This window comes from Chanodichthys erythropterus, chromosome 8 (assembly GCF_024489055.1).
Source record: "Chanodichthys erythropterus isolate Z2021 chromosome 8, ASM2448905v1, whole genome shotgun sequence".
NCBI classification, from domain to species: domain Eukaryota; kingdom Metazoa; phylum Chordata; class Actinopteri; order Cypriniformes; family Xenocyprididae; genus Chanodichthys; species Chanodichthys erythropterus.
In genome coordinates, this window is record NC_090228.1 from 36,740,785 (window position 1) to 36,745,120 (window position 4,336).

The 4,336-nt window shown below is 33.1% G+C and overlaps 1 long non-coding RNA gene across 1 annotated transcript; it reads left to right on the forward strand.

The window, feature by feature from the left end:
• Nucleotides 1–280: 280 nt before the first annotated feature.
• LOC137024863 (uncharacterized) lies at nucleotides 281–2,317 on the forward strand. The gene is made up of 4 exons (XR_010895779.1): nucleotides 281–734; nucleotides 909–961; nucleotides 1,057–1,188; nucleotides 1,712–2,317. It is a non-coding gene; the product is annotated as an uncharacterized lncRNA (long non-coding RNA).
• The last annotated feature ends 2,019 nt before the right edge of the window (nucleotides 2,318–4,336 follow it).

A 4,336-nucleotide genomic window follows, 5' to 3' on the forward strand; every position in this document is an offset into this window, starting at 1 on the left:
TGATCCGCAGCTCATTGACCACTGATGCAACAGCAACCAATCAACTGTGCAATGTAGATAATGACGTAATCACTACCAAATGAGTTAAAGCCTGTGCTATCTAGAGTTTCAGGCCAGAACTAGGTAATCCATTCACACGACTGGAGCTGTGTTTCTGTAATTATTCCTCCACATCCCACAAGGATGCCGACCGCTGATCTATATACAACTTTTTTTTAAATACCTAAATAAAAATAAAAAATGAGTAAAAGTTGTTTTCTGTTGAGATCAACATAGTACCACAAATGTTGTGAACAGAGATAAACATTTACTGAGCCTGGAACAACTCTTAATTATGATTAACAATTAACTTGAACTACTTTTTTTATCTGAAGCAATATAAGTCAAGTACAAAAGACAGTGAATCAGGACACTATAAAAGAACATGAGAGGCTGTGGTTGTTACAGAGCAAGATTTGGAATAAAACATCAGTGAAGAATGTCTGTTGTAAAGCAGCAGGTAGATGGAGGACTCAATGAGAAGGAGATCAGTCAACAGATCAGCTCTGAGGATGGAAGACAGAATCCACCTCAAACAGACACTTTGAGAGCTGAAGCTTCAACTGACAGCCAACAATACTGCCATCTGTGCTTCCCTGACATCCATGCAGCACTGAGAGAACTGACTGCCACCGTTACAGAGCAGAGAGGAAACATCAGAGAACTGAGAGATGAGATGAAGAAGAAAAATGAAGGTACTTCACCAAAACATTCACTCTTTTATCAATGATCCTCAAAGTAAAACACCAATGCAATACATTGTATAGTGAAAATGTTCGTGTAAAGGTGAGTGTATACTGTGTAAATTGTGTTATCTATTACAATAATCAGTGTAAATGTCATTTAACAGAATCTTTATTCCTTCACAGAAATTTCAAATCTTACTCTGAGTCAAGTGTCGAGTTGAGAAAGGAAAATAGAGGTGAAAGTGTGCTTGAATGATGTTAAATTCAGTGTATTCATTCTCAGTGTAATACAGTAATATATCACAATATTGCTTATGTTTTTCAATAACAGACAGAGAAATAGCTTTTTCAGCTTCACTGATGGAATCTGGTGAAGGATATATTGGTCCTTTTTCCACTGAAATCACACTAACCTACAGGAACGTCATCACAAACATAGGGAACGCCTACAACCCAATTACAGGTAATTATCAATAAAATGGAGTCATAAAACTCAGTTTATAGTAATGAAAACCTTCTGCTCCATTCAGACCTCTCTGCAGTTGTGTAATGTGTATAAAAGAATTAGGAGCCGTTTACACGAAACCAGCATTTTGGGGTCCTGAAAACACATACTTTTGAAAACAGGCTTCACAGTGCAAGGTTTTGGAAACTATACCGTTATCGTCTCCATGTAAACTACAAAAACATGAATTTGTGAAAAATGTGATGTCATGCGTATTACATGTTCAGTCTGTAGGTGTTTAGTGTTTCTGTACACAGTGGCATCGCCAACTACTGGCCTGGCAGCAGAATACAGCATTAAGTCATTTCCATCGATCTGTGTGAAAAACGCAAAGAAAAAACTTCTGTTTTTCAGACATTGTTGTTGTGTAAATGTATCCTGAAATCATCAGCCATCTTTCAAAACTATTGCACAATGTGTTTGGTAATTAATCAATCATACAGAAAACAGCTGATTCTGTGTCTCTTGTTATTTGATTTAGGTGTTTTCACAGCCCTACTGAAAGGAGCGTACATGTTCAGAATCTCTGTATATGGTCATGGCCCTGCATCAGGTGCATCCATTCACTTTGGCCTAATACAAGGATACATGATGACCAGTATAACCGCAGCACTTTCAGTGGTTTCATGCTGTTTCCCTTAAGAGAACAGGAGCTTTGCAAAATGTGATTTAAGATGAAAATCATGAAGAATCATTAACATGTGAACCTGTATTAATGAGGACTAATGTGTGTTTTTGAAATTTGCATAAGCTGTATACATGTAATTTTGTATAAATAGTTTCAGCACTGAGACAGACAGGACGAATATCACATGTGACTCAAATGTAGGGCTCCTTGATTAAATTGTAGTCTCTGTTTTTAAAAAAAAATCCTTGATTGCAATTTACCAGAAGTGGTGCATATCCACAGACGAGAATCCATTGACAGCATTATTGGACCATTTTGTAAGGCTGCACGATATATTAAAACCTTTGAAAAATAGTGTCATTCAGAAAGGCTGCGATTCAGTTAGATAAATATATGTCCTGTGGGTTCAATGTATATACGCTTTAATTATTTCCATTTGTGTAGGTTACGTGCAGTGTTCCCAGGAGAAAAAAAGTGCAGTAAAATACACTTTATTTTAGTACACTTAGTACACTTCCATAATGTACTTAAAGTGCTCTATTTTCGTGCATTTATTTTGTACTTAATGTACTAAAAGCACTTCTTTAGTAGTTCTTAAGATAATCTTAAGAACATCTAAGTGTACTCAACTGTGCTATTTTGAGACACCATGAAATATGAACTAAAATGTGCTTTTAATATACTATCTCTGTATTTAAAACAAAGGTATTTAGTTACCACTTGTAGTACACTTGAACCCATCTTTCATATACTTTTAAATAAATTCATCAGACATAGAAAATATGTTCTTACGATTATCTTAAGAAGTACTAAAGAAGAGCTTTTAGTATATTAAGTACAAAATTAGTGCACGAAAATAGAGCACTTTAAGTACATTATAGAAGTGTACTGAAAAAGTGTATTTTACTGCACTAAATATATTTAAATTGTGCTTTTTGGACACACTTAATATATTAAAATTATACTATGCTAAATGCATATTAAATGTATTATTTTGAAACAACCTGAAGTATAATAAGCGTATTTCAAGATGTACCTAATTTAAATTTTAAGCTATTTGCAATATATTAAATACATTGAAATTGTGTTATGGACCCATTTAAGTACAGTTAATGCAATTTAAGTGTATTTCTTTAAATACATTTAAAATTTACTTTTAATACTTCTGCTATTACAGTAAGATTATATTTGAAGTATTGTTTTAATGTGCTCTTAACGTACATTTCTAATACAATTTCAGGTCATTACAAATGCATTAGCATAACACCACTTGGTTTATTATAAAGCTGTTTTTATCTGTGTGTATATATATATATATATATATATAATATATATAGTACAGAATTCTACATTAATGAATAAGAATTACAATGCAATTTTCTGAAAAAGTCACTGAAAAACAAAGTACAGAAGTGATTTTTTATTTATTGAACCAAACAAAGAAACAAAAGAGTTTAAATGTCACATCTTCATCTTCAAGTGGAGGGTCACTTATTTGAGCACAACTTGCATTTTCTGTTTTCTGCAACTGATTCAGACACTGTAGTATTTGAAGGCTGCTTTATCACAGGATCTGTGAAAGGGGAAAAAAGTTGTATAAAATTAACAAATGAAAAACAGTTTTGCATCCATGATTGAATATACAGTGTTTTATAATTTGCATTGATATTCATTGGAATTTTGTTGACTTCTCAGTTTAACTTTTGACTATATCCTCATCAAGCTTGACATGTGAGAGTCCATTTTTATCCTCTTGTCTGTCGTCACTATGCAGAGTTACAGTGAACATAAGATTAGTAGAAGAAGCCCAACAACAACAGCAAAGTTCAATCACAATGTCACTGATATTGATATTTGAAGCAAAAGCAAACTGTGAGTATTACAAGGTATGTCGTATATTGATAATTGTGGTTTATTTGAACCTAGGATAATTCCCATGATTGTGTATTTTGTGGTTATGCTAACATGCTCTACACTTCTGTTGCAAAGATTTAAAGAAATGAGAAGTTTGCTTGTATGCAAAGGCAACTACAACAGGTACCCTGCAACTTTACCAAAAACGGAAACAATTAAAAAATAAACTTTTACATGAATGACTTAAAGGAAGCATAAATTAGACACCTGCACTGTAAAAAATCAAATCAAAGCAGATGATTTTGTGTTTTCTCAACTTGTTGTATTCAGTTTATACAAAAATAAGTTGAGAAAACTCAAATCTGCTTAAGTTTGTTGCCTTAAACTTTTAAGTTCTCAATTTTTGATGTTTTATAGTGTAGAATGGGCACATATAATATATGTGTACACTAATATTTTCCTTCCAAGATTGACAGAATCACCCTCTATTAGGCCTGATTCAAAAAATCTCTATAACAGATGTAATACAACACTAAAACACACTCTTCTTCGCTTGTCTCTGCACTCAGATTTCAGTTTTTTGTTTTCTTTATGCAAACACCAACTAAAAACTTACCAGTAACT